The following is a 15,552-nucleotide window of genomic DNA, read 5'->3' as shown; positions in this document are numbered from 1 at the left end:
CCGATTCAAATCCAATCCTAAAACCAAAATTGTTATTTTTCTTGATACTAAAACCAAAAAAATTCTGGAACCGCAGAACCGATATACAGTGGTGTTGCGATAAGTGAAAATTCAAGGGAAGAAAATTTTTGTTTCACTTATCGAGTTTTTCACATACAAAGGTTTCAGTTGGAGAGTTTTTTTTGGTTAATTTTCACTTATCAAAGTTTGGATAAAAAAAAAACAAAAAAAATGAATTTTTATTGTTTTTTTTTTTTTTACAAATTGATACATGAACACCTCGAATGTATTATGAATTTATAATTTGAAAAACTGATCAATTTTAGATTGCACTTGTGCCGAACGATTTGCCACAGTTTCAATTTTAATCAAAGCAGTGAAGTGTTCATCAGGTAGATCCTCCTGCTGCTCCAGAAATTGTCGAAGAGTAGAAATTGCCGCAACTGAGTTCTCTTTCACTTATAAAGGCTGAACAAGTCAGTACCTTTCACTTAAAGAGGTATTTTCACTTAAAGAGGTTAAACACAGACAACATTTCACTTGTAGAGGTACCTAAATGCAATAATTTTGGGATAAATCCTAATTTCAGTTAACGAGGTAGCTTTTTTCACTTATTGAGGTTGATTTACACATAAAATTGGTCCAAGGTGAAGGGAAGGAGGTTTTCATTTCACTTATTGAGTTTTTTTCACATATTGAGGTTTCACTTATCGCGACGCCACTGTATTTTGAACCCAAAAGAATCCTGAAACTGAAACAAATTCAATTAGGTTTCAAGATTTCAATTTTTGCTCTTTTCGCACGATTCTATTTTGATAATAATGGTCATTTTACATAATTTAACATCATTCATTCAGATTACTCGTATAATAATAATAACTTGACCCATCGGATTCCTTATGTCAAAAGTCAAAAGTCAAAACGTCCCATTTTTTAGATCCCTCTCAGGGTCTATTGGTCAATTTGGGCTTAAAATTTGTTGAAATGGAACTCCCAAAACCAAAACTGAAACCGAAACCAATTCAACCCTAAACCAAAAAAAAGTCGTAGCAGTCTGCCGCTACGTAAGAGCCAAATTTTTGTGCAAGAAACATTGAGGGCTCTTGAACTACTCGCACCCTCGCTTCGCTCCTGTGCTTCGCCTGCGTTTAGGGGGACGTTGTCCCCTCTACAACCCCCATGGGCTTCGCCCAAATCTCTTCTTCCGCTGTTTCCTTCCTATATTCGCGCCCCTGCACCCTCCTCGGGCTTCGCCCAACTCTCTTCTTCCCCCTTCAAAAAATGTGGTAACAAACCTGTCTTGACCCTGAAACAGGTCAAATGGGGGTGGAATGTTGAAACTGGCAAAAGGCACTTCGGGTACATCCTCCAACTGTACTGTGAAAATTTGGACCCTCTAGGTCAATTTGGAGGGGCTGTAGACTTGGCTAAAGGTCAAAATTTTCAAAAAACACATAAAATCGATGAAAAAAATCCACTTTTTTGTCCCTGGAGAGGGGTCAAATGGGGTTGGAAGGTTGAAACCTGCAAAAGGTACTTCGGGTACACCCTCCCAATGTACTGTGAAAATTTGGACCCTCTAGGTCAATTTGGAGGGGCTGTAGGTCTGGCTAAACGTCAAAAAACACGCAAAAATCCACTTTTTTGACCCTGGAGAGAGGTCAAATGGGGTTGGAAGGTTGAATCCTGCAGAAAGCATTCAAGGGGCACCCTCTTATTGTATGCTGAGAATTTGGACCCCCTAGCTCAATTTTAGGGGTGAGGGGGTCAAAAATAGGGGGAAAATGTGGTGTTTCCCAACTAAAATGGAGTGGGGATGACCTAGGAAGCTGAAATTTGGATATGTTGATCACAATAGGAGTACTGACCAATGGTATGAATTTGGACCCTTTTCATTCATTTGGGGTCATATTATGCCCCTCCAAAAAAATGACCTTTCTGTAAAAATGGGGTTGGACGGTTGAAACATGCAAAAGGCACTTCGGGTACATCCTCCCATTGTACTGTAAAAATTTGGACCCTCTAGGTCAATTTGGAGGGGCTGTAGGCTTGGCTAAATGTTGAAATTTTCAAAAAAACACGTGAAATGGATGAAAAAATCCACTTTTTTGACCCTGGAGAGGGGTCAAATGGGGTTGGAAGGTTGAAACCTGCAAAAGGCACTTCGGGTACATCCTCCCAATGTACTGTGAAAATTTGGACCCTCTAGGTAAATTTGGAGGGGCTGTAGGCTTGACTAAACGTCAAAAAACACGCAAAAATCCACTTTTTTGACCCTGGAGAGGGGTCAAATGGGGTTGGAAGGTTGAAACCTGCAGAAAGCACTCAAGGGGCACCCTCTCATTGTATGCTGAAAATTTGGACTCCTAAGGTCAATTTTAGGGGTGAGGGTGTCAAAAATAGGGGTAAAATGTGGTTTTTCTCACTTAAAATGGGGAGGGGGTGACCTAGGAAGCTGAAATTTGGATATGTTGATCATAATGGAGGTACTGACCTATGGTATGATTTTGGACCTTTTTCGTTCATTTGGGGCCATATTATGCCTCTCTAAAAAAATGACCTTTCTGTAATTTTCAACTTTGACCCTCCCCACTGCAGGGGTCAACTCTAGCTCCCAAAAGAACCCTATTCTCCAAGTTTTATCTCATTTCATTCATTAGAACGTCTCTTGATTAAAAAAGTAAAAAATTCAAGTTTCGGTGAAACTTCTATATAAACATATCTATACTATAAAGCTGCAAGAAAAATAAATACCCAAAAAATACCCGAAAAATTCCCAGCCCGATCTATGGCACCTAGAGAGCTAATTTTTTTTTTAATCGACAGCTTAACTTCTCCAGAATATAGGAAAAATACGCGAGGGCAAATTTTTCGGAATTAAAGGGCCCAAATTTTGAGTTGAAATGGGCTGTTTTTGCCGTTTTTTCAATTATTCTCAAATTTATCAAGAACGAAAAAAGCTAGAAAGGCGGTTAATATCTCATTTTGAAGAGGATTTGTAAGCTCGTAAGCTCGTTACCTACCTACGTTATCTCACCTGTACCCCCCTCGTACCTACCTACCAACTCTATGTACGCTATGTACACTGTCTGTACAATGTAACACTAAAAATATATTCATTCCATTGTGTGTAACGTTCTAGTATGTTTGTTCTCTCGTTTCATCTCGATTAAACTACGTTACAAGTGGCGACCCTTGCCAGTTTTTATCTTGTTAAACTTTGCTTTTGGGTAATTTTTGTGCGATTTTCATAATTTTTTCGAGCAATTTTTTTACATAAGTGCGTAATTTGTCGTCATAATGGCTCCCAACGACGACAACGCGGTCGTTATACCGAAAATCGTGAAATTTACGTTACCGGATTTTAATCCACACGATCCGAAAACCTGGTTCTCTGCTGTTGAACACATTTTTTCCACGAACTCTGTAACTACAGAAAAGGAGAAATTCTCGAATTTATTGCAGCATCTCGATGGCACACAACTCGCCTATATTTGCGATATCATTGGTGACCAAACTAATGAAACGAAATTTACAAACGCTAAAGATCGCCTCATCTCTGTCCATGGTAAAAGTCGAGCTCAAGAAATCACTTCTCTTCTGAGAGATACGACTATCGAAGAAGGTATGAAACCAAGTATAGTACTTACTAAATTAAAAAATCTCGCCGGTGCTACGTTTGATAATGATTTGCTGCGTGAAATATGGCAAAAAAAATTACCTCAGCGAATCCGAGAAATCGTATCTGCCACCGGAGGTACTCTCGACAAACAAGCTGAAATCGCCGATCGTGTATTCGAGACATACGAAATATCCTCTCAAACCAGTGCCGTTTTCGCTTCTACCTCGACTCAGAGCAACGTATCTCAGCCAACAGTAAACTCAGTTACCTCCAATACGACATTAGACCTTCTTCTGAGTATGATGAAAAATCTTCAAGCTCAAGTCAATACCATCCAGGCTGAGAATCGTGAACGTGAAAGTAGATCGCGATATAGAGGACACCAACGTAGTCCAACACCTCGACGCACCTCCAGATCTGCTTCTCGCGGTAGGACACGTATGTACGGCGACCAGTGTTGGTATCACCATCGCTGGGGTAAAGATGCTCGTAATTGTGACCCAGCGTGTAAGTTTTACCAAAAAAACGAGTAGATGCTGCCCAAAATGTGGCGAATCCGGCAGCTGGGAAATTTCCAAAATCGCCACGGTTATTTGTGTATGAAAGAGGTACCAAGCTTCAATTCCTCGTCGATTCCGGCTCCGACGTTTCTATTTTGCCAAAGAAACACCTTGGCCTAACAAAAGAGTCATTAATTTTTGCTGATTATACTCTGAATGCTGCGAACGACACGCCTATAGCAACGTATGGCCTCTCTCCTCTTCGAATCGACATAGGCCTAACCAAAAAGTACTATTGGAATTTCGTAGTGGCTGATGTTGACGTTCCTATTCTCGGAGCTGACTTTTTACAGTACCACCATCTTATACCTGATTTAACGAAGCGTCGCATCTACGATGGTATAAATTTAGCCAGTACTATTTGCTCCGAACGTCAATCTGGGACCCCAGCTGTACATTTAGTTCAAGGTGAACCTAACGATTCTCGGATAAAGGATCTACTCGCTCGTTTTCCTGCCCTCACCCGCCCTCCAAGGTACCACGAGAAACCTAACCATGATGTTCTCCACTACATTCACACTCATGGACCACCAGTCCATGCCAAAGTTCGCAGATTGAGACCTGATATTTCTGACCAGGTGAAAGCTCAATTTGATTCCATGGTTGAGGTTGGTACTTGTTCACCTTCGAGTAGTGAGTGGTCCTCTGGTCTTGTTGTGGTGGAAAAAAAGAAAGATCTACGAATCGCAGGTGATTATCGCCGACTCAACGAACGCACCATTTCTGATCGTTACCCATTGTCTGATCTACGAGACGTAACTGATAAATTAGATGGTAAATATGTTTATTCGTGTATTGATTTAGTGAGAGCTTTTTTTAACATCCCTGTTTATAAAAAACACATAAAAAAAAGTGCTATTATTACGCCTTTTGGCCTTTTTGAATATAATAGGATGCCATTTGGCTTGAAAAATGCGCCTGCTACCTTCCAACGCTTCATTAATGCTGTGCTTTCTGGCCTAGATTTTATTTTTTGTTATATGGACGACATCCTTGTTTTTTCCGAATCCGAATCTCAACATTTAGAACACCTCCGCATCCTTTTCGAGCGTTTGAATCAATTTGGTCTGGTGATAAATTTGAAAAAATGTCGTTTCTTCTGTTCTGAGGTTAATTTCCTAGGCCATAAAATTGGAACTGGTGTTTTCCAGCCTACTGAAGAACGAATCGAATTCATAAAGCAGCTTTCCAAACCTGCTACAATCACTGCTTTGCGACGAGTAATTGGTATACTAGGGTTCTATCGGAAGTTTTGTAAAAATGCAGCTCAGCTCTTGGCACCTTTCAACGAAATCCTCAAAGGTCATCCGAGGAAAAATGACAAATCTCCGGTACCCTGGACGCCTCAGCTGGAAAAAGACTTCGAATGCGCCAAACAAGCATTCGCTAATTTCGTCCTACTCCACTTTCCTACCAAGAAAGCTTCATCTTTTCTTCTCACCGCAGATGCTTCAGGTGTGGCTGTTGGAGCTATCCTAGAACAAGTTGTCAATGGTGAACGTCAACCTCTTGGTTTCTACTCTGCTAAACTCGATGATAAGCAACAGCAGTGGAGTACCTATGATAGGGAACTTTTTGCAGTGTATTCAGCAGTTGATCATTTTTCCTACATGATTGAAGGTCGTCCGTTTACGATTGTGACTGACCATCGGCCTCTATGCCACTTGTTCACTACCAAAAAGCCCATTAAAATCGAAAGGCGTTCCAGATGGGCTGAATTTATTTCTCAGTACTCCACTGACATCGTACATGTCACTGGAGCCTTGAATATTGTTGCTGATGCACTGAGTCGTCCTGAGGTTCATTCGTTGTCTACTGTCCCCTTGTCTACTCAAATTGCAGTCGCTCAGGAGGCGGATGAGGAGATTAGGAAAATTCGTACTGAAGGTTTTCGTCAGCACACTCTCAAGGAAGTCCTTGTCAATGATAATCAGTCAATCTTGTGCAGTGAATTCAAGGGAAAACTCCAACCTATCATCCCAAAAAAGCTTCGTCAAGAAGTCTTCTCAAAGCTGCATGATACTGATCATTCAGGGAAAAGGGCCACTCTCAGGAAAATAGGTTCGAGGTACTTCTGGCCGAACATGAATAGGGATATCAAATCCTGGACGAAAACCTGTCACAAATGTCAGCTTGTTAAGACATCTCGCCATACTACATCTCCGCTCCAACCTTTCCCTCCTGCTGACCGTTTCCAGCATGTTCACCTTGACATTGTGGTTTTGGAACCCTGTCAAGGCTACAAATATTTACTCACCATGGTGGATAGAGCTACACGATGGATCGAGGTAATTCCAATTAAGAACATGGAGGCAGAGACAGTAGCGACGAAATTCTTCCAGAACTGGGTATCTAGGTATGGAGTTCCCCTCAAAGTGACAACGGATCGCGGTGCCCAGTTCCAAAGTCAACTTTTCGCCGGATTGTGTAGGCTAATTGGCACTCATCAGCTCTGTACCTCAGCCTATAATCCCAAGGCCAACGGAATGGTGGAAAGAATCCATAGACGTTTGAAGGAGGCTCTCCGCTCCTATGGTAAAAATTGGATAAATAACTTACCGATCGTCCTTCTGGCCTTGAGGGCTGCACCTAGAGAGGAAGGGGGAGTCAGTTGTGCCGAGATGGCTTTTGGCAGAACTCTCATACTCCCTGGTGAGTTATTCAATCAGCAGCCAAGTCCAGCTATTCAGGATGAGAGTCGTTTTGTTTCTAATCTTCGTGAGTCTATTCGTAAAATGTCTCCAACTCCTGTTAAGTGGAAGGACTCTCGGAAAATTTTTGTTCATCCTGACCTAGATACCTGTGAGAAAGTCTATGTTCGTCTCGATCGAGTAAAACTCCCCTTGGAGGCACCTTATGAAGGTCCATTTAAGGTGAGGAAGAGGAAGAGGAAGTATTTTGTTGTTGATAGGGATGGTAAATCTGACGTCATATCTATCGATCGATTGAAGCCAGCTTATGAGATGATCAACGATGCCAAGCTGGAGGAACTCCAAACAGCTAAAACTCCAATCTTGAAGAAAAAAGTCAGTTTTTATTCAGAGTTACCAGCTGATGAAATTTTGTCTGCTGTTGAGCCTCATTCGTCAGTTTTGTCTTCAGCTCCTTCCCCTCCTCCTCCTCCTCCTCCACCTCCTTCGGTCGTTTCTAAGCCCCTTTCGTCAACCAAGTCAAAAAAAGTCACCTTTGACTTACCTAAAACAACCTCTTCAGGTAGACAGGTTAAAAAGCCAGTAAGGTATCAGGCTGCAAGATAATTTTCATTCAATTTTTTCTCTTCTTTCAAAGCTTATTTTCGATGTATCATGCATCTCAATTTTTGAAATTATTTTTATTTCCATTTCTTGTCATCGTCTACTTAATTTGTTTTCGATTATTTTTTGCTATTTTCGCGATGTTTTTTATTCATTTTTTACATTATTTTGCATTTATTTTACTATTGTATTTGATTTTTTTGAAAAAAAATTACGTTTTAGAATTTTTATTATGCGTTTTAGCATTTATTCTATTGGTTTTACGTTATTATTGTCATGTTTCGCATTTTTAAAATGATATTTTGCTGAAATTTATTATGTTTTTTTTTTTTTTAAGTTGTATTCTATCAACATTTATTTGGGTACATTTTTTTGCAAATTGTTTATTGGAATGATTTTATTTTATAATGTGTTTAAATAGTTACCATTAGATTTAAGATATTTTATTTTTATTTTAAAAAAAAAAAAATTTGAAAAAAAAATTTAAATGTTTTAAAAAGACAAAAAAATGTTTTATTATATTTATTTTGCAAATTGTACTTTAGCATGGGTTAACTTATCCTATTTAATTGTTTTTTTAATTTGTTATTTTATATTGTACGCGATTTTCTTTTTTTCTCTAAGGGGGGAAGAATTGTAAGCTCGTAAGCTCGTTACCTACCTACGTTATCTCACCTGTACCCCCCTCGTACCTACCTACCAACTCTATGTACGCTATGTACACTGTCTGTACAATGTAACACTAAAAATATATTCATTCCATTGTGTGTAACGTTCTAGTATGTTTGTTCTCTCGTTTCATCTCGATTAAACTACGTTACAGATTAAATACTGAACATTTCCCTCGATTACATTACCCCTCTGGGGTTTTTAGTTTTTGAGCTATTTTGAATTCAAATTTCGAATTTCAGTTACACAATTTTGAATTAAATTATCTCAAAAACTAAAAACGCTAGATGGGTACTGTCAACGAGGGAAATGTTCGAAATTTCATGCTCTGTAAAATGGTGAAAACAGATTAGCAAAAAGTTACTTAGATCGTGCGATTTTGATCGTTTTTTATGGCATCTTAAAACAAAAAACCGTTGAGACGATGCGTGTACTTATACACCCACACAAGCATAGGTACACACAACCACCAACGTAAATGTACCGGACAACGCATCGTGGTGTCATGTCGTTGTTATTCCAGACAGGATCACGCGACATGCGCGCGCATAAAAATCTCCCACTCCTCCAACAACGGAATTTTTACAATGCGAGGATGATTTTTGCAAATCGAAATCGAATCGATGAAGCGTGAAATTTGTCAACAGATAGATATTATTGTTAATGTTAATCCGTCTGTCTTCGGTGCTTTGTTTTTGCGTCTATCATCCATTATTTTTTTATAAGGTAATTCAAATCGTCTGTCTGACTGACCATTTTAAGTACCTAAAATTTTTAAAAATTGATGCTTGAAAATTCATTAAAAGTATTGGAGGTTGAAAAAAATTGTTCTGAGTACTGAAAGTCGTTGAAAGTGGTGTAAAAATGAATGAAATGATTCCACAATGGCGTTTCAAACCCCAAGTTCTTAAGGAAAGGTACTTGGGGGCAAACCTCTTCTGAGAGTGAGTGAAGGGGGGTTTGGGGGCGCAGCCCCCAAAAGCGAGTTCCGAGGGCGAAGCCCGAGGAACGAGTATGGGGGTTGGGCCGCGAAGCGGCCAGGGGGCTACCTAGTAAACATATAAATATATATATAAAAACTGACACACCGGGAATGGTCTAGTCTGAGCTCAAAACGTCGAGAACTATCAAAATTTTTGACCCCCGACCTTTTTATCCAAAGTTGGGCCTACCGCAATAGCCATCATTTTTTACAAAAATTTGGCTAAAAATTTTTCAATCCCAAAACAAATCCCAAAACCAAAATGAGCATTTAGAAGAATGAATCCCAAAATTATTATTATTTTTTTTCAACAAAGAAGAGTACAATCTTACATGATTACCATAAATTAGTACTAGCTTTAAGGAGTAATTTAATGATGGGAGGGGGTCACAGCGTCACAGCCCATTGACCAGATCCCTAATACAGGTAGTTCTAACTATAATCCAAAGGCTTGCTTCTCCATAGCCTCCGAGCCCCATGAGGGTGCAGCAGCTGGATTGCTCCAGTGTTGATGTGACTGTGCAGGCACTTCTCGTGGGCATCCGCGTAATATTCTCGTACTTCATCCACGTATGGGATATTCAAGTCTGCATGGTTATTGTCATTGCATGAGAATCTGATCCCTAATACAGGTAGTTCTAACTATAATCCAAAGGCTTGCTTCTCCATAGCCTCCGAGCCCCATGAGGGTGCAGCAGCTGGATTGCTCCAGTGTTGATGTGACTGTGCAGGCACTTCTCGTGGGCATCCGCGTAATATTCTCGTACTTCATCCACGTATGGGATATTCAAGTCTGCATGGTTATTGTCATTGCATGAGAATCTGCATGCATTTACGATCATTCTCAGTGTTACATTTTGCCTTTCTCTGTATCATCTGATGATTAGACTTCTTTGCACTGCCACATAGCACCAGACCATATGTCCAGATCGGTCGGATAATCTGCTTGTAGACCAGGACTTTGCAGCTCAGGTCCAACTCCGAGTGCCTTCCAATCAGCCAATAAAGTTACAGCACCTTTTTTTTCATCTGGTTGGACTTCATTTTTACATGGACCTTCCATGATAATCTGGAGTCCATGTGCATTCCCAGGTATTTAGCCGAGTCAGCCTGTGGTATTGGCTCGCTGGTGAGATAAACCCTCATTGAGCTGTTAGCATGACAAAGAGTGAAGAGGACATGCCTCGACTTCTGGTGATTCAGGGCGATCCTCCACTTCCTAGTCCAGTTATGAATTTTTTCTAGTGACTTTTGAAGTATTTTGTTGGCACTACTTTGGTCTCTGCCCACAGGCGAAATTGCAGTATCATCTGCAAACGTTGCCATGGTGGTAGTATCATCAATTGGGAGATCTTGAGTATATAGCAGGTAAAAGAGGGGACTGAGCACACTACCTTGCAGTACCCCTGCCTGGATCTTGCAAAACTGTCCCCAGAATGAATAAATTTTAATCCCAAAACCAAAATCCAATCCCCACAGCTTTGTCTTTTTGCTTTAAAAAGATAATTTGTGGTATTACACTCACCAGCGTTAAAACGAGACTTTTGCTTATAACGCGTTTTGGCTTATAATGCTCTTTTTTTTCAGTCCCTTGCAGAGCGTTGTAAGGAGCTTTCACTGTATTTAATTTACAAATATGACCAAAAAAATAAATGAAACTATGAAAAGTACCCATCCAAAATATACCCATTTAACTCAATTCATAGCGTATTCTAATTAGTAATAATTATCTTAACATTCTTAAGTCCAATAAGAGTGGCTAGTGAGAAGCCCTTAGCAAGTGCACGGGCTACCTCACAAAGTACTCCCCCCCCCCAAGATCCGAAATGATTTGTAATGTCAAGGGGAAATCATCCTGAATCAGTCTGTGTTTTTGGCAACTTTTTCACAGTATTATGACTTTTTCTCTATTTTCAGTAATTGTTAGATAATTTTTTGTTAACTATATTAATTCTAGTTGAATTTTTCAAAATCTAGACCTCTTTTGCAAAATTTAATGATATTGCGATCATATTTGATTAAAAGTTACATCATTAGATTAGATATAGATATCAATCATTTGTACATCAATAGGTGACGAAATTTTTTCCAAATGAAGAGCCAGGGTAATTCTGAATGTTCGAATCCGAAAAATCAATGGATATTTGATCTCGGGGACTTTAAATTAATGAGCACTGATTTTTCACGTCAGATATTTCCAAGTTTATACCTACCATATTATGTAAGTACATTGAAAAGTATTTTGAGGAATAAATTTTGATATTTTAATTTCATCAATCGTTTATTTTGAATTAAACAAAACACCACGTGCATATTTCAATCCGAAGGTTTCATCTTTTCACCAATGATGGATCTCCTCCTCCTCCTCCTCCTCCTCCTTCTCCTCCTCCTGTTCCTCCCACTCATCCATAATTATGGTATTCCCTCCAACGTTCTATATCACATAAACAAGACCCATCAAATGAGCATTCATAAAAGTTACATGAAGGTATGCAATATCTCGGGCACCACAACCAACAGGCATCTTGACTTATATACTGCTCGAGCGCATCATAACAGTTCGCGATTTTTCCGGATTCGACTACATTGTCGAGTAGTTCAATCAACAGGACGAATGCGAAAATATGAATGAATGACAATTGTGCTAAAACACGAATACGAGTAGGTAATTTATGTTTAGGCATTACAATTCACCTGGATGAAACAAAAATTAGATACAGATCGTAACTGGCAACTTACCTATTTTCATGTTTTGTTGAATTATTCGATTGTTTTTTAAAAGATTAATCAACACTTCCACGTAAATGCGAGTTGGTACATAACTATACTTAGTACTGAATGAGTCCGAGTTTATGCATTTTTTAAAGAGGTAATTCCACTACTGTACTTTTAATTTTCGTCACGTTCCAATTCATTTAGGAGCGAAGTTCAATGCGAGTCGAACTTTTTCTCGGCTAGTAAAAAAATAGGTGCCTTATTTGAAATGTAAAATGAACGCGATTCGTATAGAGTTTTTTATTGGGTTTTCGGCCATGAGATCATTTCAGTTGAAGAGAGAACGAAAAGCAACAAATTAGTTGGACGTCGTCAGAAACTTTTGTTGTTGTTTTTTTTTTACCAAAAAAGAAAAACATTCTGCTTTATTGCAATTCTGACAAAAAGCAGCAAATGTTTTTTGTCAAATTTTAAAATTAGTCATTATTTTTTCGCGAAATTGCAAAATTGTAAATAAGAAGTTTGCTTCTCGCAAAAAGCGCAAAAAAGTTTTTTTTTGGCAAAGTTGCAAAAATAAAGTCCTTTTATTGCCACAATTACAAAATGTTGCTGCTTCTTGTCAAAATTGGAAAAAGGCCATTTTTTGTGTTGTCAAAACTGCCAAAAAAATCTTTTTTTGCTAAAATTGTAAAACAGTCCTTTTTTTGTCAAAATTGACAAATAGTCTTCTTTTGCTAAAATTTCAAAAAAAAAGTCCTCATTTGCCATAATTTCAAATAAATATAAGCATTGTTTTGTTATAATTGTTGAATAATGTTCTTTTTATTGTGTTAAAATTGCGGAAAGAGCTGTTTTTTCTGTAAAAGAAAAAAGTCATGTTTGGCCAAAATTTTAAGAAAAAAAGTCTTTCAATCGCGAAAATTGCTAACAAGCTCTGCTTTTTGTTGAAATTGCAAAAATGACTCTTCTTGCCAAAATTGTAAAAACATTTTTTTGCCAAAATTGTCGAAAAGTCATATATTTGATAAAATCGTCAAAGGCTCATTGTTGTGCTAAAACTGTAAAAAAAAGTCACTCTTTTCCACTACATTTCTGAAATGTCTTTTTATTGTCTTTTTTTACCAGAAGTTTTATTTTGTGCCAAAATCGCAAATAAATGTTGGAAATTGCAAAATAAGATTTTTTTGCGAAAACTGCTAAAATGTCTGGCTTTGTGCCAAAATATAGACCAAAAAATGCAGTTGTCTGTGAAAATTTTAAGAAAATTTCCAACAAAAAAATCAGGTTTTTCGCCAAAAAAAGCTACAAAACATTGATGCTTTTGTTAAAGTAAAAGTTTGCAAGAAAGCTCTCATTTTGCCAAAACCGTAAACAAATTTACTTTTTATATAATTGCCAAAAAATTGCAGAAATAAGAGCTGTTTTTTTCTTAAAACCGCAAATTTTTTTCTGCATGCCGAAAATTGCAAAAAAATCTGTTTATTAAAAAAAAGGTGCAAAAAGTACTCGAAATATACAAAAAAGTTCTGTAGCTTCAAAATTGCAGAAAAAAATCATTTTTTTGTCAAAATTGCAGAAAAGTGATTTTTGTCAAAATTTCAAAAAAACTCGTTTTCTGTCAGAACCCTGTTGACAATTTTCCTAGCATTATGCTAGCAAAGCTGGCATATCATTAGCATCAGTCACATTCCACTGGTGTTATGCTAGCATGAGGTGAGCTAGCACACATGAGCTAGCATGATGCTAGCATCTTGCTAGTACAATACCATTCTGGGATAGCATTTTACTTGCATTACATGCGGGCATCACACTAGCACACATATGCTAGCATTTTACTCGCATTTTGCTAGCACTACTTCACTTTTAGATAGCATTTTACTCGCATCAGTATGCTAGGTTCATGCTAGCGTACAAATGTTAGCATTTTTCTGGCATAAGTATGCTAGGTTCATGCTAGCACACACACGCTAGCGTTTTACTCGCATTTTGCTAGCACTACTTCACTTTTAGATAGCATTTTACTCGCATCAGTATACTAGGTTCATGCTAGTGTATAGTGTACAAATGTTAGCATTTTTCTGGAATAAGTATGCTAGGTTCATGCTAGCGCACACACACGCTAGCGTTTTACTCGCATTTTGCTAGCAATATTTCACTTTTAAATAGCATTTTACTCGCATCAGTATGCTAGGTTCATGCTAGCATTCAAATGTTAGCATTTTACTCGCATCAGAATGCTAGGTTCAAGCTAGCACATACACCCTAGCGTTTCACTCGCATTATGCTGGCAATATTTCATATTTAGATAGCATTTTACTTGCATTACATGCGGGCATCACACTAGCACACACATGCTAGCATTTTACTAGCACTACTTCACTTTTAGATAGCATTTTACTTGCATTAATATGCTGGGTTTATGCTAGCATTCAAATGTTAGCATCATAGCATCTGTCTCACATAAGTACGCTAGGTTCACGCTAGCACACATGCCCTAGCATTTTATTCGTATTTTGCTGACACTATTTCACGTTTTTCTGAAATTTTAAGAAGTGCCACAATGAACAACGCGATTTTGCTGCCTTTTTCATAATTAACTTTTTAAGTGAGTCGTTTTTCATAAAGAAACAAAAGTATATTTTTGATGTTGAAATTTTCACGTTCTGGTAATATGGGAAACTTTGTTGTTGTTTTTTATTTTGTAGATTTTTGATATTTTTCTAGACCAAAAAAGTCTGAGAAAAGTCCAAATGACTGTCATTTGTAAAAATGGTGGATGAAAATTGTTTTTCTTGTTTGTCTTTTTCTTTAATTTCATTTCTACAAGTACTCCATATTACCTGCAACTTTTCAGTGAATTTTCAACAGGGTTAAAAAAAATATATCAAAAAATCATTTTAAAAAAAAAATTGTTTATTGTGTGTGACATGTGTAGGTAATTACTAAAAAAATACATTTTTCCTTTTTGAAATTCATTTTTTTGTAATTTTTACTAGTTCCCCATATTACCTGCAACTTCTTGAAATGATCAATTTTTCAATTTTTTTTCTCAAAAAATCATTAAAAATAGTAAAAATAATTTTTTGCGGACACAATTTTTTCCATAGATACTTAAGCTTTTGAACTTTTTAATGTCGCCAAAATTTCCATTTTTTGTAAATTCTTCTGTACATTTAAAATTGGTTTTATTTTATGCATCACACATTACCTGCATTTTCCCCATCCTAACACTAGCATGATGCTAGCACTTTGCTAGCATTGCCTGCTCTTGTGGTATACTTTACTTCTCTTAGATGAAGTATGTAGTCAACTTGCATATAAGCTAAAATGGTTTCTTATGTGATTAAGAGTAAGAAGTTCATTACTCAGTGCACTCAGCTGACACTGGCATCTCAGGCTAGAGTGTTGCTAGCACCGTGCTAGCATAGAAGGTCTAAAGACCAATTTTTGGTACCAATCAGTAGGGGGCACTTCTGGGACCTCCTTTTCCACTTTTGCTAGCACACTATGCTAACACAAAGGTGCCAGTATTTTGCCAGCATGTATTCCCTGGCACATTGCTAGGAAATATGCTAGCGCAGTATGCTAGCATGACTGGCACCCTTTTTTCCATCTTTGCTAGCACATTAAGCTAGCACAAGCATGCCAGTATTTTGCTAGCAGGCGAATGCTAGAGTAATGCCAGCAAGTGTTCACTGGCACATTGCTAGCCAAAAGCTAGCACAGCGTGCTAGTATGACTGGCACCCTT

General features: G+C 38.0%; 1 protein-coding gene and 1 long non-coding RNA gene across 2 annotated transcripts in view; one reads left to right on the top strand and one right to left on the bottom strand.

Annotated features, from left to right (window-relative positions):
• heca (headcase) overlaps positions 1 to 15,552 on the top strand; it is a 244,899-nt gene that overhangs the window by 192,763 nt on the left and 36,584 nt on the right. The window lies entirely within an intron of this gene.
• On the bottom strand, positions 11,350 to 12,069 carry LOC135848160 (uncharacterized). The gene is made up of 2 exons (XR_010559320.1): positions 11,827 to 12,069; positions 11,350 to 11,731 (listed from the first exon to the last, which is right to left on the bottom strand). It is a non-coding gene; the product is annotated as an uncharacterized LOC135848160 (long non-coding RNA).

The sequence above is a fragment of the Planococcus citri genome, chromosome 5 (genome assembly GCF_950023065.1).
Source record: "Planococcus citri chromosome 5, ihPlaCitr1.1, whole genome shotgun sequence".
In the NCBI taxonomy this organism is placed as follows: domain Eukaryota; kingdom Metazoa; phylum Arthropoda; class Insecta; order Hemiptera; family Pseudococcidae; genus Planococcus; species Planococcus citri.
This window is presented reverse-complemented; position numbering and strand designations above follow the sequence as displayed.